Consider the following 23,020-nt stretch of genomic DNA (forward strand, 5'->3'; position numbering starts at 1 on the left):
GAACAAGGCAGTCAGCTGGTACATTCCACAGAATAGTAAGATTTCTTTTTAAAATTTTTACTATTTTTACCATCTTCTATTTTCATAATTGAAGAAAATTCGTATCCATTTATCTAAATAAACCTGTCACTATACTCAATTGTTAGTGTCTTAAAGGAATTCAAATTGATCAATCGAAAGAAGGTGCACAAAATATGTAATATCCCTGATAATGAACAATAAAAAATCTGTTTTAATGAAACTGCAATATTTGAGGACTGTGCTCCATTGTGTTTGCAACTTTTCTATAGAAAAAGTAACCCATTTGATTGCATTAATCTGCATTTATATTAATGGAAGACAGACTATCATGATCTATTTTCATTCTTAAGAGAAAATTCACTAAAAAAGTAGAACACTTATGTCTCATTTTGAATCTTTCTTGTTTTTTACAACATCCCACAGAATATTAGCTAGAACAACACAACTACTGTAAATACATCTACTGCTGACATAAATAAACAAGCCCATGTAATGTGTGTATGCTTTGAGAGTATTTTGCCACACTAAGCAAAAGAAAATCTGGTTAGAAAAAGTAATGATCTGACTTAAAACCCTTGGGTGGTAACTTATTTTCCAAATCAGCAAAGCACTTGCCACCACCTACAGTCCTCAGAGTCCCTCTATTTTTTTTTTTATTCTTATAGTACAGTTGTGGTTTTTCTTTTTTTTTTTTTTTTTTTCAATCCTGGGCTTGCAACACTTTTATTCTGCAGGACAACATGTCCCCAAGTTTAAGGCAAGAACTCTAAGTTCTCCTTTAGCTGCAAAAACCACAGGATGACGTGTAAGAAAATACGCTGAAGATAAAATTATGAAAGAGGTGGATTAGATGACAGCCTGAGGAGAATGTATATTGCCTGAAAATAATACATATTCTCCCCCGAAAAATTCTTCACTACTAAGGTAAGCAGAAAAGCCTCACACTAGCACAGAGCAGCTAAGGTGGACAAAGGCTTTGTAACACCACAAATACAGATAGTTAAATCAAAAAGGTTTTTGCCCGCAGACACTGTGGGAGGGGAAAAGGCACACACACATTCACACCGACCTGCATTTTTGCTACAGAGATACACAGCCTGCAACTGCTGTGATTTCAGCGTTTTAAAGGCTGTCTGCTGATGCAGGGGGGAATCCTGGGGTCAGATTCTGCATGCAGCCACTTCAGGCTGGCCCAGCAGGCTCAGCCCGCGGGCACACTCTGGCCACAGTGCCCAGGCTGCACAAACACAGTGACGCTTCCAGCCACGCAGGGCATGGCTCGAAGTCACCACCACAGCCTCACCAGGGTGCAAAGAGCTGCTGTATCACGGCCCCATTGCTTGGGCAGGGCAGAGGAACTTCCAGTCCTGTGGGGCGATGCCAAATCAGGCCTGATCTCCAGCCCGCTTCCCTCCTAGGCTGAGCCTCCAGCAAAGACACCCACGCTGCAGCCTGAGCCCTGCCTGCTCGCTGTGCTTTGGATTGCAAGCACGCACATAGGTATTGCACTTGCTGTACCCACCAGCTGCATTCCAGTGAGCCAGCAGGATATTAACATTTTCAAGAAGCCTAGGCTTTAAATGATTCAGTGAAAAAGCCTTCCAGAAAGCCAGCTTCTTGGAAGAACTGCTTCTGGCTCACTACATTGTGGGGGGGTCAGGCAGAACACATTTCCAGTCAGATCTGTTAACCAGTAACTGGTTTTCCACCTCCAGGACTCCCAAATAATTGCACTGGCTTAAAATTAACCCACTTAATTTTTTTTTCCTAAAGTGAGAAGTACTAGCCTGCAGGATGGGGGAAGAGAAGGAATTGAAAAGCACCTGGGAAAGACCATGAGAAAGCATCCTCAGGAGTAAATGAAGCCTTAATTCTCTACACTCCAGGACACTTCCTCATGCCGTGCAGACTGCATACACATACTTACCACTACCAGCCTCCACTCTTCACCCCCTGGGACCCACTGCTGTCCTGGCCTCCTCCAGGGCCTGGTAAGCACCTGGTAGCAGGTCTCATGGCAGCAGGCCTGGGAAAGAGAGGCCAACAGCACACACAGGAGCCCATGGAGCTGTGGTGGCAGGACTGTAAACCAGGCAGAGAGCATGTGCATCAGTCCCTTACACACCACAGTATACCTTTCAGCTGGAGGAAGCTGGAGCCATAAAAAGGCCCCTGCGTTTGCTCTTGATAGCCACAAGGAAAGCCAAGGAACCTGCACGGTCTCAGAGTGAGGGGATATGCCACATCCACACAACTCTGCCAGTTTTGCAGCATCATCCCCAAACACAGCCTCCAATAGACAGGTATCCAGAAAACACCCTCTCCTTCTCCCCTGAGTCATGCTTGAAGCTCAGCAAGCCTCATAAGTGCTTTTGGTAACTTATTTACACTGGCTGAGTTTGGTTTGCTTCAACCAATTATTGCACACTTGTCCATGTTTTATAATTGCACTTGAACTTAGTATCTCTGACATAACCAAGCATCTGCTCACAATCAGCTGTTGTTTTACAAGAAAATGGGAGTAGAGACCACCTATCTTTCCCTCCTTTCCTCATATTTATCCACTGGGTGATCTGCAGTCAAACTCAGAAATGGGACCTGCTGACTTGTACCCAGTGGCTTTATGCTCCCTAAACCAGGAATTATAACAAAGCAACATGGGGATTAGGAAAAGAATAATCAGGGGAAAATGAAAATATGTGTGTTCTCGTTTTTTTTTGAAAAACAGAAGGAAACAGAAAAGCAAAACCACTCAGTATTATGATATGACACCATGGGCATCAGGAAGAACAGTTGTGCATTAAACACTCCATAGTAAAAATTAAAAGCATAGTTAGCAACGATATTCCAAGCTTAAAAAAAGAATCACTTAGTGTTTTCTTTGTTTGGAAGCTGCAGAAGATGAGCTATCATCATCAACTCAGAAAATGGTTGGGCCAGGGGGACCTGTCATGTGTGGCCCATACAGTGAGGTACGAGCCTGAGGTCAGTCCATCATCAAACGGGATAATGCAGGGGTAGGAAAAGCTTCTTCCCCTGAAGAAAGCATATTTTACAGCATCTGGCATACCATGGAAACAGCAGCTCAAGTGGGCTGACTGCTGCACACCCAGAAGGTTCTTTGTTTACATATCTGGCGGTTGCCTCCCTGCAGGGAATTTGCATTCTCCCCTTCCTCTGAGTGTGTATCATTGGCTGCATCTGTGGATAGAACCACTCACAAGGCCAAATCCTGCTCTCAGGAATACAGGCACAAACCCCATGGAAGAGAACAAGATCTGGGTCTGCACCAGACAAAGCAAAGTCTGGTCACTGCCAACCATTTTTCTTGAGATACTGACTGTTGAAGATTCAGCTTGAGCTGCATCCATGAAAGGGCTGAAATTGCTCAAGTATCCCCTCTCCTTTTTTTTCAATAGACTCTGCCACTCCAAGACAGATACTTCAGCAATTTCCTCCTCATTGCATATTCACCTTGCTAGCTCTTCACAGCAAGGAAAAAATCTGCAGCAATGTCATCTTTCCTCTTGGCTGAAAATGGTTGTAGGCACTAAGCCAAAGTTTTCACAAAGAGGCAGTATTTCAGAGAGAAGCTATGTATTTTGATTTTTGGGGTGTTTAACATGAGACATATCCAACCTATTCCTTTTAGTTGCTCAATACCTGCAGATCTCATGGCCTCAAATGGAAAAGGACTCAGATTGTATGGAGGATGCTTTGAACATTTCAGCTTACTGCAGGTAGAAAACAAATTATGTGGTTTATGAACTTCATTGTGCTCCTTCAGGGTCATGAGATAAAATGGTTTGAAGAGAGCCACAAAGCTGGGATCCAGCAGATGCCTGCTCCTGACAGTAACTCAAAATCTGGACTCCAGAACAAGTCCTAGAGAATGCAATGAGGGTAGCCCTTGAATTTTGCAGTGTACTGAATGTCACAAAAGCTACTGAGCTCTGAGGAGATGGATGTGATGAGCCCATCAAAATTCACTGCAAGTGGGAAACATTACCCATGCAAGAACAGCCAAGGGAAAAAGGCTTCTTTTGTTGCTCGTTTCTGAAAAGTATCAGATATAATCTGATGTCAGTCACTTTCGCAAGACACCCTGGATTCAAACTTGCGACTCAGAAGCCAAAGATACCACATCCCATAACTAGTCCCATATATGTTCCACCTTTGTCACTCTACATCAGATGCGATGCTCTGTTTCATTGTGATATTAATAATCACAGCATCATTGTTCAAGCGCACACCTCATATCAAGAGATTAAAAAATCTATACAGTTATTTATGGTACATAATGACAGTAAATATTTTTGCATCAGATTTTTAGCATTCAATGGGCTTTTGCACATCTTTTTTCCTTAGACCACCTGAAAAAGAAAATTGCTAATAACCTAGTACCCAAAATCATTTTTTAACACAAGCTAGCATTTAATTAAAGTAACCTTGTATCAGTCTGCAACCCTCTTTGAAGGAATGACCCCAGACTGTACGTCAGCTCCAGTAATAATCCTAGTGAAATCACTAGGATGCCAGCAGACAAGAGGAGGAACACAGCATGAACTTCTAAGCAGCCTGATTCTGAGCTATGTACATAGTTTGTTTCCTTTGATCATTACCATTAATGGTTGTCCACTGCGTGTAATTTGGTTTAATTTATGTGTGTGTCATTTCAGATTTTAAAAAACACATATAGCCCTTCTAAATTTATTAAAGGCAGCCTTCGTACCCTTAATAGTTATTAAGAGAGGTTAGTGTTATGTAATTAAGTTAATCTCATCTGTAAAGGCTAATTAACTGAACACTAATTGAATCTGCATATGAAAATTTGGACAATGTGTTCTCATTACACAATTTAAAAAAAATTACCTGAGCTAAATACCAAACAAATTGTAAATTTCTTTCCTTCTACCTTTTCAGATCTTTAATAAAAATTAAGTGGGCAGGTTATTTCTGTGTGCTGCATTAGTCCTTGTTGTCCTTAACAAAGAGCTGTTATCCCCTTCAGAGAAACAGCTTTAATCCCTCCCTGAAACATGGCTATTTCCCCTCTTGCACAAGCTCTTCCTTTCCCCCTCCGCCCTTACCCCTGCCTTTCGTTGCCCTCTTCTTCTGTCACCTCTCCTACTCAGAGAGGACAAAGGTTCTTGGGTTCAAGTCATACCACACAAAGGATGAGACGGCATCCAGATGTCACCTTAACCATATCACCAAAAGGATCAGATGGCAAAATACAATTCAGTCATGCCCATTCAGCACCCCAGCTTAAAGCCACCTTGGCAGCTTTGGCGGGGTGCCACCTTTTTGCCCCCAAAGACCGCTCAACAATGAAGTACTCATCTCATCCTTCTCCACCTCAGCGTGCTGGCATTACAAAAGCAAGACATGTTTTGGACCCTTTTTTGAGGTTTGTCTTTTCTTGAGACATTTACTGCTTAAACCAGTCAAGTTTCCAAATGGGAATTAAGAAAAGCACATCATCTTTTCTGGTGTTTGCTGTTTCTCTCCATTAACCAGGTTAATGTCTGATTCTAATAGGCTGGTAACTGAAGAGTTGGAGGGAGGGGGAGCCAAGGAAGCAAACACACAGAGGAAAGCCTGACCTCAATAGCATGCAAGATTTCTCAGATTTTCCTCACAAAACCCACCATATATCTTTGACATCAGAGTTGAAAGCACCTGCACTGCCCAAGTGGATGACTGGATGGAGCAGCTCCAGCCAGTTCACAGTCCCTCAGGCACCCCGTGGCAGCCCACTTCACAGCAAATACTTAATGGAAAAGGAGATATACTGATTTTTGTCTTTCTTTAGGAAAATAGCTTATTTTCTAGGCGAGGGAACAATGAAAGATGCACACAGATTTCAGTAATGCATTTGGTCTGGTGTCTGGGGAACCACTGTCACACCCAAAAGGATGAAAAACAGGATAAAAAACCCAAAAAACGGTAAACACCAAAGTTGTAGGGAAGTGAGTATGGATGGAGTAGAAAGAAAAGGTACTGCCAGGAAAGGAGGAAATCCAGAGTTTTCTCAAGGGTCAATCCTGGGACAAACCTTGTTCAATGTTTGGAGGACTGAGTTTGTTTCAAAAGGGAATCAGGCTTCAGTGAAGTACATGGTTCTGAAAAGACAGATCCTTTTCTCAGCAAGCAGAGGGACTGAGATTGTCATACTGGAACTAGGTGACCTGAAGAACCTAAACAACTGCAACAGAGGAGAGTCTTTAGTTGAAAGCAAAGCTTCATGCCCTTAGAGAGAGGCTATGTTAACTCCAAGAATTTCTGCAGTAGCAGGTGAATGCTTGAAAATAAGACAGAAGTGAAAAAACTGGATGGACACATTAACCATAAGATAAAGATGATGGAAAAAAGTATGATGGAAACTTCAGATGTAGAATATCTGGGATAGGCTTTCTCTGGAATGCTGCATGTAAATTTGATGAGCTGCCACATTCAAAAGGAATGAATTAAAAATGGAACAACTGGAGAAAAGGGTTACAAGGATCTTTGGGGAATAGAAGGCCTGTCTTACAAGTCATAATTAGGAGAGTCCACTTTAGCTAACCAAAGGTTCATTTTAGCAGACCAAAGGGAGGAGACATGCTTGCTGTCTAGAGCTGTACTGGGAGGAATCAGCAGGGAGAGAAAAATATCTATTTAATATAAAAGTCTACATTACTAAAAGATCAAAGTCTTATAAACTGGCTGTGGATGAATGTTGCTTGAAATGAGATAAAAATTATTGACTATTGAAGTTGCAAGATTTTAGAAACCTTTTAGTCAGGACAGAGGGGACAGGAACCAAGATGTGGATACTTATAAAAATGAAGTGTAGGATGAATAACCCAGGTCATCTACACCAGCCCCTCAAGGAGATCTACAGTCACTTCTAGAATAAGAGGGACTCTTCTCATGGAAAAGATTTACTGCACATTCACATGTGCACACTGCATTCACACTTCTAGTTGACTCAGCTTTCCAACTCATTCTCTTATATATATAGTCTCATACATTAATTTGGCATACTGCAATGAGATTCTCGCTTTCTTTTTGTCTCTTTTTTTAATCTCATTTCACTTTAGAGACTTCATTTCCTCAACATCTTTGGGCTGTTAAATGCCAATCTGTCACAGGTGGGGAGTTGGAAGTACACAGGATTAAGCAATTTGCCAAATGCCACACAAGAAGTCAATGGTAGAGCCAGAGACAAGCTGAAGGTTTCACAATCCTCCTCCTTGGTAGCTTACAAAAACATTCCTTCTCTGCCACAGAAACACAGACAGTATATGAGAAAGGAAAGGAGTATCAACAAATTTGATCTGTTTCTGAGCTTTCAGACATATCACATGCCTGAGGCTTTGAATGAAGGCGTGAGGAAAAGAACTGTATATGCACGGCTAACTCTAAAATGCTTTACGTAGAGGGAGGTTTCTTCCTCACCCAACTATTAGCTTAAGATTGAATTACTCTTATAGTATGCATAGCTACAAATGAAATTAGTCATAAAATGATCCAGACTCTCAAATTATTCCAGCTGCTGTATTTGATTCTCTGATTATTGCTATGATGAATTCTCCAGTCTGATTACGCTGGCTAGAATAATATTTCTTTTTATCTATTTGAAAGTCACCTGCTGTTAGCTTCGACCTTGTTTATATCCACAATAGAGATATAATTGCAAACTTACTATTTTTACTAGGACTATTGTCTAGATAACACTTACCCCTGCCAGGCTCTTATTTTACTTCATAGTAAATGTCACAGATGACACCTATTCAGGCTTCTAGGAACCTTTGTCCAAAACAGAAAACATGTCATTATGAAGACATGTACAAAGAGAATTACAATTTGTTCAATGTGTGTTCATGAAAGGCTCCATATGAGGTCTTACAGACTCACTGCAGTTTCTGATCCTTTGATAAACATATATTTATAATAAGTCAAGAAACTAGAAGAAAAATAAAAAGGAGCAATGGATTTGTTTCTTTTTTACTAAATATGTAATTTCCTCTAAATGTCTTCTAAGCTGTCTTCCTTCCAAACCAAGTGCAATTCTCTCCTGCACAATCTCTACTTACATGTAATTCCACTGGATCACTAACCACCTTTGCTGCCTTAATATTACTGCATCCTCAAATTACAGCAGGAAAGCAGAGAATTACAGTGCTCTCTATAGGAGGGAGTTCATTGTACAATAGAGGACCATGGTAATGTGGATTTTCACTGTGAGCTCAATGTCTCAGATGGATTAGCATAAGCAATCAGCACATCTCACTAACGGTGAATGAATTTTATTCGTTTTCTTTGCTGGCCTTCCTTAAGGGAAGTAAAACAATCATCTTCAAACCTAATTTGAAGAAATGGAAACAACTTTTTGTAGGACATACAGACATGGCAGCTAAGTCTAAGGAAAACAAAGATTTGGGGAATACTCTGACGACACAGCAACACACAACACAGTTTCTGGGGGCAGCAAAGTGGCATTCAGAGAAATGAGAGTTGACTTCTTTCTCAAGAAAGGGAGGCAGGGACTCCTTCCTCCAAGGAGCATTTCCACTTCAGAAGGGTGTCCCTTTCCTTCTCAGACCTATCAACAGCAGATTCCTTCAGACCATGAAAATGTCATTTTAAAGGATAAAATATATTAACCAGAGCCATTGTGAAAAAGTCTGTCTTGGGTGCCACAGAGTGCAAACAGACTTTGAAATAAACATCGGAAAAATTACACATCCTCGTGCAAATCTTGCACCTACACAATTAGGATGACAATGATTAAGCTTTCTTTTCTGATGCAAACTCTGGGCCATCTCATATTGCTCACTAGTGCCTAAGGGGGAACTATTTAGGTGGGTTTCAAGAAAACCTCATCTATGATAACAAAAGATTACTCATTCCGTGAGCAATATCTTGGCCTCCTCAGAGACATTCCCCTCTTATAGTGTAGGGGTCTCTGCCATTGTTTATGAACTGTTTATGAAATCCATGCCACCTAATTTTCTGTGACCACCAAGTTTAAAACTACGAAACATGCACTTAAGATAATCACAAGTGAAAGAATTTAAGATAATCTCAAATTCAGGTCTCAAATTTTGATCTTTCATTGTGATGATGCTAAGACACAGAACAGAATCCAAACCAAAGCACTAGACAGCACACAGAGTCCTGCACCAAGGGAAGAGACCTGGAAAGATCACTACATGTGACTGACATTAATCATGCCACTTGATGCATTACTGAAAGATACCAGGACTATTTCTGTATTTTAACATGGTCAGACAAGCTCGGCTTCCTCTTGCCTAATTCCCACCTTGTATGGATGCAGCTCTCAAGCACGAAAAGAGAAAAACGTCCCCACAGATTGTAGTGGCCTCTGATGGAGAGCAGAGCATGCTGCTATCTGCAGCATGGATAGGCCAGGCATAGGCATGACAGGTCCCTTTTGCTCCCATCTATCACATGGCACCCCTGTAAGAGCCACAAGGTTAAGGACAGACACATTAGCTTGACAGACACAAGGCTCGAGGCGAGCCCATACATTCAGCAGGGCAGGAGGGGGAGTGTGCCTGCAGAGCAACGTCTTCAGCCCAGCCATAGGAACAAACACTCCCAGTGCTTCATCCTGCTCCCAGAGCAATATCCACCAGGTAGGACAGACCTACCCCAAAGAACTATGGACAGAGATGGGCTGTAGGATCCTGTGCAGAACACTTTTATTCCATTGGGAATACAACAAACTGTAGCCCTGAAAGCCACATTACAGCAGGCAGTTGACTCTTCACCTGTTTTAAAATAACTCCTTTTAAAATAATCTCCTTGTTTTCATAAGGTAAGTTACTCTTCATGTTCTGTCTTGAAGCCAAACACTGTTTAAGACCCAAGCCACCCATGTGGTAGCTTGTAGGATTCTGAGCACAAAAACCAGAAACACTAGAAAGCCATATCAGGCCTCCATGGAAAGGGATTAGGAAAAGGCAGACAGAAACACACAATGCCAATCCCTGTGTGGGCTGGAGAGAGGATTGCAGAGAGCATCAGGAGCAGATACAGCGCAAGGAAACTAAACAGGAGGCTGCAGTGGAATGAGAATTTGGGAGCTCTAGCAATCAGTAAGATCACTGGCTAGCACAGGATGCGTCAAGCACAGTCAGAGTTTCAACTGTGACAATTTCATAGAAGAACTCAGGTTTGGAGGTGGGAATTCAATTGGCTCCTGTCAGCCATTCATTTCTGTTTCTAGATCATCACTTGGGGCTGGATTCTGCAACAGCACCAGGAAAAAAAAAACCTCCCTGTCAAGCCATCTGGGCTTGCTTCTTTTTTTAACCAATGATGCTGCACACCTGCAAATACCAGATATTTTCCAGAGGAACCAATGCATTTAGCTGTCCTTTCATAACTGAATTCATCTGCACAGGGGAAAGGAGAAAGGTGATTGGCACCCTCATTCAGTACAACACTTACACAGGGCCTAGATGCTTTGGCATAAGGCACAGAGTCAAGGGCAACAACTCCTCCTCCATATCCCTGTGAATTAACCACATCCCTAAGAGACTGGGCCACTGGCAGAAAGTAACCATTGCCAGGGATATAAAACAACCTTTCCATCACATCCTTCCCATAAAGCAACCACCTGGAGGGACTGGAAAGGAAAATAGCACAACCAAGCTCCTGATGTTTCCATCATCTCAGATGGAAAACTGTCAGCACTCCTTCTCTCTCCTGCTTTTCTTATGTACACAGTACACCTGTACAGAGCAGAGGGCCTGCACTTTCCCAGGTCCAAGAGGGTCACCTATTTTAGGCAGTGCTTTCAAAGCAGGGGCTTTCTCCTGAAGATCCTCAAAAAGGGGACCCCTGTTTGGTAAACAGTAAGAAGATAAATTATGGGATGTTTGACTCTCCAGAAGTAGGAATCAAAATAAAATTATGTGCAGTTAGAAGAGGTGCTCAAAGTTTAATCTGTCTGGCATCAATGTTTGTCCCACAGAAAAAGGCATGGAAGAGTGACCACAAAATATCATGACTTCCATTCGTGTCCTTGGAAGTAAAGGAACAATCCCACCATACCACTGGGAATACCATGGGGCACCCTACAAAAGCCATGAGGAAGCTCCTGCCAGTGCAACATTTAGCAGCAATGCTAGCTGATCTCCAAACCCAGCTCTTGATCAACACAAAATACGGCCATGACCAGAAGGAGAACAGACTCCAGATCTACTGCCAGGACCCCAAGGTCCTTTCATAGACACAGGATGGCTTAGCTGCTTAACTTCATGGATTAAACTGGGAGGTTTTACCAATTGTGCTGGTTTTGGCTAGGGTAGAGTTATTTTTCTTCACAGTGGCTAGAATAGGGCTATGTTCTGGATTTGTGCTGAACACAGGGTTGATAATATAGAGATGTTTTTGTTATTGCTGAGCAGAGCTTACACAGAGCCACTCTAAAAACTTGGCTTCTTCATCATGGATTCGTGTTAATGCCTCTTTTTAACTCAAGATATAAATTACAGGGTTGATGAGGAAGTAAAGAGCAAGACCCAGATGAAGAGTGTATATATCTGTCCTCTGACTCTCCTGCCAAAATTTCAGGCTAAAAATGTTATACCTACACCTCCTTACATACATGTAGGAAAGTATCTCTATATATTCATAACAACCTCAGGTTATTATTTATACAACAATGTAGGATGCATAGGAGAGCCAGGTCCCCTAAAATACAGCCAAATATCTCAGCTCCTACAGAACAAGTCATTGCTAGAGGATGATAGATTAAATTCAATTAAAGGAACAGATATGAAGCACTGTCTTTAGAGCAGAGTTCCTCTCTCCCACAAATCCTTAACAGAGTAGCTGGACTTTCAGTTTCATTACATGCCAAAATCTTTGTGCCTTGTAAAGAAAGAGGCAGGAAAAGGAATGTTAACGACCTCTTTTTACAGTAGCCAGTTGTCAGAGGGGGTGGGAGAAAACAAGCCACACGGAAAACAATTGCCAATTTGTGGTCTTGACCATTTAAAAATGGATCCCAAAATAGTCCGCTGAATTGTTTCACCCGGAGCAAAATTACCCATGAATACATATGCATGCACACAAAAACAACATCTCTTGACGCAGTGCTGATGGTGACTGCAGTCAAGGAAGAAGCGTTATTGCATTCCACATTGTGAAAAGACCACAATGCAGTAATTATTCTGAAAGGTTTCCACAAAGCACAATTATTAAGCTAACATTATCCTATTATTGTTTGTTGCTATGGAGATAATATAATCAATATATTTCCTGGATTGATATTTTTAATACTACTAGCACATTGCCCAATATAGAAAGATTTAACTCAATGCATTAACTGATTTTAGTTTATGATTGGCAAAGTCTTGAGGCAATAGATTGCAATCCATCTCATGCCTATTATTCTATCAAGACACTTAATGTCAAAATCTCTGCTGCAAAAGCAAGTTTACTTGTTGAAAATGAGAAAAAGGATAACAAATCTGTCTGAAGAGATACAATCTTTTAAGCATGAATTTAACGTTTATTCCTATTTTTCCTAAACCAAATCAAAATTACCAGACTACAAAAGTAGTAGAAAAGCAAGTTGGGTTTGATCTCTCAACTTCAGGTACTTATTTATTCCGTTGGGGATGTTTTGAGGCATTGTCCTCCTACATGTAATATAAGCTTTTCCTGCAGCAGCAGGGACTCTGGGAAGGTGGCACTGATTGTGGCACTGTGCCAGAGGCCACTGGGTGCCAATGCAGTCCACAGCCCCTGTCACACCCTCTTCCTGCACAAGCTCAGGAATCACTGGCTGCCTGTGCCTATGCCCAGTGAACACAGAGGGCACTTGGTCTCAATGGGTGCTGAGGCAAAATTGTTACAGCCACAGCCCTCAGTTTCCTTGCCCATAAAACTGCAAGCACACTTCCTTTCTTTCAAGTCTCCCTCCCCAGATGATAAGGTTTCAGCATATCAAGGGAAGGCTCCTGTGTTAGGACAGTGGCGAGTCACACAAACCCAAGTCTCAGATCTTTGCAAGACATTAATATAACATATTAAGAGGCTTCAATTCTGACGCTGTTGTTCCAGTCTGTTACCTTGCCTGTCAAAAGATGGGCTCATCACTGTGAACCTTCTTAAAGCCTTTTAACATATATTTGCTATAATTGTTCAGAAAAGTATTTTATTTTCCCCTCCCATATGGCCATACTGGGATGAACTGCCTTTTCATCTTTTTGGTCATAGAATAGCTTGGGTTGGAAGGGACCTTTAAAGGCCTTCTAGTCCAACCCCTCTTCAATCAGCAGGGACACCTTCAACAGGATCAGGTTGCTCAGAGCCCTGTCCAAAGTTTTTAGGGATGGGAAACCTCAGTTTCCAGAAACCTGAGTCCTAAAAGTGACCATATTTTTTCAGCATAGTATATGCTTAAGACAAAATTAAATGCAGCAGGCTAGACTTTGCATAACTAAATAAAAGGAGTTGTAGCAATGTTTAGAAGTACCAACACCTGTCAATTCCTGTGACAAATCCTATGGTAACATTTTTGGGTACCAAAGCATAGCTTTAGCTGCCTCAGGTTAGACACCAGTATATAAGCATTTTGTCCGTGGAGCATGCAGATGCTTGATAAAATGTGAAATCACAGCAATTCCACCTTCTCTCTTCCCTAAAAGCACTGTATTGGGTGGTCTTGTCCTTCTATGTAAAATAGGCTGGGGCTCAGTAATGTAACTTTTGGACTGTCTGGAGGGGATCCATCAGGAATGATCATTCACAGATTAAATACGTTGCCTATGCAATGCAACACATCTGGTCCTTCTGGCCCAGGGGATAAGTCATAGAGTTAGGAATGCACATTCCCAGCCCATCCCCTGCAAGTCTGCTGTGCTGACACTAATCCATGCAGATCTAGGGCTGGTTCGTGAGCCACCTCTGCCTGGCACAGATCATTGTCTTACATCACATTTCTCAGTGATGCCACTTGTATTCTAAATTATGCCCAATTTCTATCTGGGCACGTGCCACAGTGTACAAAATAACTACATACACTGGGTTGCTTGCCTTCCCACCTTGTTTACTTTTATGCTGATTTATAAATGTTTTTTTCTGCTGGACAGGGCTTAGACAAGCACACTAGAGACTCTGCTGGTTACAGACTCTGCTGGTTTCAGCACTGTGTGGGTGAGACTGTGCAGTTATTCCATTGCTGTGAGGAGCTTTCAGCAGCAGAAGTCAGGCACTTTTCTGTTCCCTCCCTTACCGGAAAGAGTAGGGCAAGGGAAGCAGCTTCTTTGGACTTTAATTTCCTCCTGGTGCTAAAACTAGCATGGATACTCATTCAAACAGGCTACTGTCACATGTTCAGCCTTAAAGGACACCATCTGCTAGTGCATCCACACAGTAAAGTACTGCTTAAGATACACCTCTCTGTCAAGTATAAGTAAAAATCTCATTTGTTTCAACACAACGCCTTAGCACGCAACAGCTCAGAAATTCTGCAAAAATAAAAACTCATTTAGCTGGAGTCAGGCAGGGAATATCAATTTTGGTAACAGGAATGATACAATTACATTCCTCAGCAATTAGTCTCAATAACAGACAGACAGTATCTCTAGTAAATTGTCTGCAGGCCAGATTTTACCAGTCTCATTCATACCAAGCAGAGCCTACTAGCAAGACCCCCTTCATCTCAGTGCTGGGGGAAGAAGATACTACTTAGCAAAAGTAAAGCAATCAGTGTCAAGCTGAAAATGTTGAAGTTCATCACACTTTGCTCTGTTAAACCCTGTAATTGCGGAGTACCTCTTTCTAGCCAAAGATTACTTTTTTTAAAAATTTGATCAAATCATAAAAGTTATTATTATTATTCCACAACACAGAGTTTGAACTTTGGTGTTGGAGGGTAACCTCACACGTACCAGAGTCATGCAGCAGCAAAAGACATCTCTTAGGGAGGAAGTCCCATCCCTGCACAGCAGGACTTCTCCTGGAGCTCAGATTTGCCAGCCTACCTGTCCCCAGACACCACATTGATCCAGGAAGATACTGCGATCCTCCAACCTTAACTCCACGACTTCTCCTTCACACACTAGGAACAATTTCTGCACCAAAAGGGCTGGGCAGGCTGCCTAAGGAAGTAGTTGAGTCACTACCCCTGGAGATATTTGAAAGACATGTAGATGAGACACTTAGAGACATGGTTTGGTGGTGGATTTGGCACTGCTGGGTTAATGGTTGGACTCAAGAATCTTCTGCAACCTAAAAGACTCCATGTACAGCACAACCTTAGCAGGAACAGAGGAAGGACAGCCTTACACAGGTCCAACCATGCTGCAAAAGATTCTTGTAAACTGCCTTCTCTACTGCCTCCGCAGCTAAATATAATTGAACCTGAAACACTTGGCCCATGCTTGTGCAAAAAGGTGGGTTTGAGATGGGAGGTTGGAGGGGAAGCCTGCACCACACGTTGCAGAGCTCCCTCGCCGGCTCCAGAGCAATGCTGTGCTCTGGGAGACAGGAGCTGTTCAAATGTTTTGACAGAACACGCCGATTCCTCGGGAATGTTTTTATTCTAGTCAATGTGCCAATTCCGCACAGATTTCCAGCAGAAAGCAGGCAGACTGTCTGGGGTCTGCTGAATTAAAACGACTTCACCCAGAAAGAAGAAAAAGTTGCATTTTCAGACTATTTTTACTCAATCCGTTATTGTATTTGTTTTAGTCAGTTTCTCAGATTGTTTTCAATTTTACCTGCAAATTCCATTTTTTAGCAGGATCTAAAAAGCCTGCTTTTTGACAGGCCAAAAGGCATCAAAACACTGTAAAATATTAAGCTCAAGCAAAAGACCTCTGAAGACTTTTGAAACATAATTTTGTTATGTAAACAATGCGAAGAGATAAACAGGGAAACCCAAAAATTAACCATGCTCTAACTAGAACTGCTTAGTCTGGTTCTCCGAGAACCCAAAACCTCCATTTTTGCATTTGTGGTTGTCTTTCAAAAGCTTTCTTTTTTCCCTTTTGCCTTAGGGAGTTATTTATAGGGCTATTATAATTTGAGGTCTGGTCTTCTCATGGCAGGTCCTCCATCCAGGAAATGAAATAGCATTAGAAAATGAAATCTCACGTTTATGAGGTCTTAGAGATGGCTCCCTGGGGCACTGGAGAGGAAAAAAAGAGGTAGGGAAAAATATAAACACAAATATAACTACAAGATACTTGCAAGGTCCCTAATTCTATATGTGATGAACTTTATGAGACTCTTTATTAAAATTGAGACCTCTGGCATAAGGTCACCAACAACTTTTTTTCCCAAAAGCTCTCCCGTTTCCCCCTTCTCTGTCATCAAGTGCCTTTTCCACTCCACCTTGGCTGCAAGGTGCTTCTGCTCTAGATTGCCTTCAGAAGGGGAACAAAAATAAGGATAAATCAAGTGCTACCCTCCCTCCTTCTGCCTCATCACACACTTTTCACAACGTACCACATGTTGCAGTGTATTAAAAGATCAAGGCAGATGTGTTCACATCTCTGCAAAAATCATGTATCAATCACAGATTTCTTATTCATACCCCTTTGTGTCATTTCTTTTTCAGAATACTCTCTAGAATCACAACATCCCTTATCCTGTCTGGGGCTTATCACCCACTGCTTCCTCTCAATATATGGAAATAAAAGTAAATGGAGGCAAATCAGAGAAGACTTTGGGACTCACCATCCCCTTTCTCTGTATGTCCAAAGAGAGACTTCCCTCAACATCTTTTCAACATCTATATTTTTACCCCAACTTACCTCGACAATAACCCTAAAACAATTAAATCAATTAGGATACTAGTTAAGTCACCAAACCAATAATACTTCTCTTACATTAAGTAGTGTATTGACTGATATCAAAAACGTAAAACATAAAACTCTACAAAACAGAACAACAATAAGCTTTTTTTTACTAGTACATAAACATAGGTGTGAAAATTTTGATGGAATGTATTACATAAACCTATCTAATCATTAAAAATCCATTCATGAGAACATACAACAATTAAATAAAATATAAGTAAAATCAAAATTGATGATAGAACTCAAATAAATGATCTACCCAATAAATTAAACCTTACACCATAATAAAAAAATAAAAATAGATGTGTACATATTAATTATCACCATAATTATAACAATACCTTACCTATCCAATACATAGAAAAGACAATTAACAAAACCATCAAAGGAATATTCTTAATACAAAAAGAAGGGGGAGATGTTGCAATCCAAAATGCAGGGAATTCTCAGAACTTTAGGCCTGTAAGCCAAAGCTTAGAATTTAACACAGGATTTGATCTGAAACCTTAGAAAAGGTTTCCAGACTTAGGTACTAGAAATGAGAATATGGATTAATAGTTTAAAGCAGAAACACATTAAGAAATTTTAGAGTTTAAGACATAGAAAAAATAAAAGTAGTTACAAAGATAAAAAAGAAGTTTAGAATACAATACTGTAGGTTTGTATATCATAACATGATTAACTAAGAGAACTTACACTGTAGCATGAGTCCATAAGACAAAATATTTAAGGATTGGATCAAAAACATAAATATCCTTATTGAAAGTGTCTTGTTAGCCAATAAATCCTTAAAAAGTCCTATAACTAAGGGTCTTACGACCTTCTGAACCATACAGTGAAAATGTAAGCCAAACTCACCCTTCCTATCGGTGTAGAAGATAAGAAAAATAAACCACATTATCTAAAAACTCAGAGGTCCCGTCTCTAACTCATTCAAAATTCCTTGAAAAATCCCCATATTTTCCCTTTTGAGTGGAACAGGAAAAGCACCATTCAGCAGAAGAATAACACCTATGTTTAAAGTCCCACTCAACTTCACAGAGAATATTTCAACTCATCATTGCATGTGACTTCTTACGGATCCTTTACCCTAACTTTCACTAACCCTACCTAAATCAACCCAGGCATCATCCTGCCTATGGAAGTTAACAGTTTTCTAGACTCAGAGATTAAAAAAAATGCCATCAGATATAATACACAAAACCTATGGAAATCCAGCATATAGCAAACACTATTTTGCAATTATTTTAATGTTTATTTCCTGTATACTTTATTATGAAACTACACAGTTGAGACATATTTTGAAACATGTAGTTCAGTTTCTTTTTCTCTTGTTTATAATTTTCAATTTTCTTGTAGCAAGGTAAAATAAGTTACCAATGTCCAGCAAGTTGTTTTTGCTACCTGAATATTTAAAATTGTCCCAGGGCAACTGTCCAAAGAACACTTCACTTTTCCCACTGCTTTACTATAAATCTCCTAAAATTCACAGATTATTACAAAATTACAAAATCTAAGCAGGAAAAAAGACTAATAGTTAAAAAACAGAATGAAAAGTTAGAAAGTCCAAGGACAACCCAAGACTATAATTAATTCACTCATCCATTCATCAGCATTGTAGGATGACAAAGACAGAAAGAAAACACAGCAATTTGAAACACATTTCTTTTTAAAGCACACAGGTTTGTTTAGGCTGTTGATTTTTCTTTTCTAAAAACCAACCAACCGAAAAACCACCCAGCCACAATAAAAACCCAGTCAAGTCTCAAAAAAACCTGATTAGATTCCAACTCTAGTTGATTCTCATTTCACATTACCATCTAAATTTAGACATGTGCCAAGGCCTCTGAGGCTGTGGAGAAGCAGATTAACTTTTGAACTTTCTACCTCTCCAATAAGATCAGTCCTTTCTTACTCTTCAGTGTCTTTCTAGGCAACTTCTGTTTCGGGATCAAGCTGCAGAAATGCTTACCAAAAAAAAAAAATTTCAAAACAAAAATCTCTCAAGAAAATAGCTTTTCATTTATTTCTGAGAAATTAGGAGAACACTGAGCACACAAAGGCCAACTTACACCCATGCCACTTTGCAGCTACTGAAGCCCTCGCAGCCCTGCACAGTGCCCACCCTACAAACTCACCCTGCCTTTCCATCACTACATCCATTTGACTACAGGCCACGAGTATGACCTCATTTCACACTCAGTACCTCTTAGGAAAAGTCATATTTCAACTCTACATCCTGCCTGGGAGGGGGGAAAGTGGGAAGAGCCCAGAAAGTCATGAGTCTTATAAAGCTACCAGGTGGTGATGCCGTCCAAAGTGCATCACAGGCAACCAGAAGGCAGGCACACAATGAATACCAGGGATTTACCAGCACGTGTTTGAACAGGCAGTTCTCCAAAGCCTTCTATTATTCATTTTAATACAAAGCCTTTCAGAACCCAAGCCTAGCTAGATGCAGCAGTTCAGACCCACAGCAGCTGTACCTGCCTATTCCCAGAAAGGACAGGGAAGTAACTTGCTTGTCAACCTTTCAGGATGACTTGCTGTACAGAAAGCCAGCTTCTTATCTGAAAAGACACGTCATGCTGTAAACATTTCTGGTAGAGCTTGGGTTAGTAGCACTTGTAAGAAAACCCTAATGAAAATAAATTGTTATGTATTTACCCATATGCTGAGGAGCATATGGCTAATGCGTTTAGACACTGCTAATGAAGTTAAGACTCTGCTAAATTTGTTGGCTCATGGATAACAACTGTTCACAATACCCAATCTGAGCCTGCTATAATTTTAGTGTTACAACTGATACCTGGCCATTATTATACATACTGGTCTTGCTGACATAGAAGAACTGGACTTCTGAATGTGGTGTTCTCCACATATGATAAGAAGGTGAACAACATAGGATGCTTCCAAACTCCAAATTGGCAGGTTATGTGAGCAAGTTACAATTTCAGTAAAATAACAAAGTTGCTCTTATTCATAATATCCCTGATGCTGTTGCTTTCTTTCCTAATTTCAAGATTTTATCTATTCCAACCCCTTCTCCTTTTCCAGGCCAGTGCAACTACAGGCAAAACTGAAGAGAAGACAGTCACACTCAAGAAATAGTCCTGCTTTTTCACATTCATTTGTAAAAGGCCATTGAGTTTACTACAACAGCTATTGGAATCCTCCTCTTCAGACATCCTACTTTGCTGCTTTTCAAGATGAGGATCCCTGCTTCTTCTGGAGCTCAAGGTAAAGTCCAATTTGTGACTACACTGGTTCTACTTGTACGCTACTACCTTGCAACTGCACATTATCCCATTCTCCCAGCCCAAACACTGTGCAGCTCAGCTGTTTGGGCTCACTGCTGCTGCACATCAGGCCAGAGCTGGCTTTAATTTAGCAGTACACCCTACTTGAAGAGCAGGCTGCATAGCAAATTCCAGAGGGTTATGTGCAACCCTCTGGAATGTGCAAATGATGATGATGAACGTGCAAATATACTCTCCAAAAGACATAACACGTGGCAAACTTCCCTAGACCATTCTCATGAGCCAGGTGTCATTTTAATGATGCAGGCCTCTGCTCTCACTGATCTTGGGTAGTCATTTGGCAGCTGCCACCAAAACCCCATCAGAGGACAGGAGTGAAGGATGGCACAGAAGAGAAGTATGCTTCAGTGCTGTTACCTTGGGGACCACCTCACTCAGATACCTTCATTTGTATCAGAACTCAGGCCTGGCATTAATTCACAGCCCCACTTGCTCTGTGAATATTGCAGAAAAACCCATATAAACTCCCTCTGGCCTTGGAGCACCCAGTCCATCCAAGACAGCAGTGATATCAGCTTCCAAGTCTAACAGGCCCCAGAGAAGTTGTCCAAAATATTTCACCATAACCTGATCAAAAAGCAGACCTATCTATTCCACAATATCATCTTTATAACTTTGCAAGTGGATGAAAGAGGCTCAAGATGAAGCAAAAGAAAGATTTGCTTACCCAGAAAAGAAGAAAGCTTTGCCCCAGTCAGATTTGCCCAAACACTGAGAGTCTGAGGAAAGACAGGAGCATGATCAGGGAGTCTCTTCTCACTCGCTGTGCTGCACAGACAACATCATCCCCTTTCCACTTAAGAGCTACCAGCTGCCTCAATCATTGCCTCTTCCCCCCTTGCAGCATTTAAAAAGGCAAGCATGAAGTGCGTCAAAAAAAAAAAAGCAAAGCATGGTTTAAGGCATATCTAAACCATGATGATGCTCATCAATGAAGGCCACATCTTCTTCTAGGGGCAACTGCCAAGATCTGTGGGAAGCATTCACACAGTCCTGCACAAAAATAAATGTCACAGCTGCTCTAGGAAAAAGCCACGCGATCAGCACACCATTCCTTGCAATACAAAAAGGAATTGCTTCTTCCCTCAAAGGAAGAATGGTATAGTCCAGAAGCACAAAGGCCTCTGTCATGACCACTACCACCTTCATTGCACAGGTCACCATTATTCACCTGTAAGGCAGTGATAATTCATACCCTTTTTCTATCACATGAAACCTACCAGTTGCTTTGTGCACCCTAATACTGTCTCAGCATCCATGAATATTATTTAAAGTTGATGTCACATTGATGGCAAACACAGTTATGGGAAACACTGCAAGTGCAAAAAAGTGCAAAGAAGCAAGTCCAAAGAGGACATGGTGTCTACAGAAGGGTCTCTGAGGTGCACACACTGCTCCCCAGACACAGGCTCACCCTGCTGAGACCCCCACCAGTGCAGGGACAAGTTGGGGTGTGCTACAGCACAGCTCTACCTGATGCTCATGTCACAGACTGAGGTCCAGCCCTTGCTGGAGGCTGCAAATAGCATTTAGTCAAGTGGGAGACAACCAGTTGTCTCAATGTCTTGATTTTCAGCTTTAGGTTCCCACAAAGAGACACTGCACTAACTTTGTCAGGTTATCTGACAATGCTAACATCTGATCAAAGGTAACACAGACTATCAGATGAAACTAGGAAAACACACATCTTTAAAGGGGAGAAAGACTGGCTTTATAGATGTAGAAATATACACATAAACCCACATCTAACCCCAGGTTTTCTGTCATGTTGCAGACAGTGAAATGGCTAGGTTTAGATCTGCACCACATACATCTACATGCCTCCCAGTCGAGGGTGGTGGCATTCCCAGGATGCAAGAGAAGACCTGGATCACCCCAAGAGGTCCGTGCTGGCAGTCAGCAGCCCACAGCAGATGCACACAGGCATCTGGGGGAGACAGACCGGTTGGTTGGTTGGTGATGCCACAGCCAACCTTTCTGGTTCCACACAAATAGCTATCAAGTTGCAAAACACACACTCCCTATCTCATTCTTCTGTTGTTTATCTGCACAAAGAAACACAAAACCATATGCAGGCTTTCACTGTCAATATAAGTCCTGTTATTCTTGTAATTCAATCCAGGTCCAGAGCCTGCGAGCTCCTTTTCCTCCCTTTCCCCCCTTTTTGCTCCCCTCACCATTTGCCTCTCTCCAACCTTGTTTAGGTTTGAATGCTGTGTCATTAAATTCCAGAGCAGTAAACACTGCAGCCTCTCTCTCTCTAAGCACCCAGACAGTGCTTTCTAGGCTAAAAATTAAACATGGGGTAACTTCATTCCTGCAAGGACTCTGCCTTTTATTTTCCTTTACGTCCAACTTGAAGGATGCTTTTGGCAGATACGTAGTGAAGGAAAAAAAAAAGTTTGCTCTCTGCTTCCTCCCTGCACTCCCCCCATTTCCACTCCCACCCATCAGCCATAAAACAACACAGCCCAGCCAGATCCCAAACTGAAAGCAAGACAAAGCACCCACACAGCCCCCACTTCCATTCAGCAGAAATGGGCCGCTCCGGGGTAGCCCAGGATCTACAAGTAGGCCAGACTGGAATAAACAGAGTAAACAAAGGGTATCCTGTCCAAGCTGAGAGGGGCTAAAGAGAGGGATGTCTTTCATTAACATGCAAGGCAGGGATGCAAGCACACAGACAGTCAAAAGCATCACTGGAGCTTGCTAGGATTAATAGGAAGAAAGCAACACATGATCATGCCACTGTAAGGACCCAAAGCACATCACTCAGCTGCACATCCCACCTACCAGGGACCAAAACAAGGCAGCAACCCACACACCCACCACCACCCCAGAGCA

The 23,020-nt window shown here is 41.5% G+C and overlaps 1 protein-coding gene across 1 annotated transcript in view; it reads right to left on the reverse strand.

Moving 5' to 3' along the window:
- TBXAS1 (thromboxane A synthase 1) overlaps window positions 1-23,020 on the reverse strand; it is a 226,396-nt gene that overhangs the window by 147,724 nt on the left and 55,652 nt on the right. The window lies entirely within an intron of this gene.

Source organism: Geospiza fortis, unplaced genomic scaffold, assembly GCF_000277835.1.
Source record: "Geospiza fortis unplaced genomic scaffold, GeoFor_1.0 scaffold10, whole genome shotgun sequence".
NCBI classification, from domain to species: domain Eukaryota; kingdom Metazoa; phylum Chordata; class Aves; order Passeriformes; family Thraupidae; genus Geospiza; species Geospiza fortis.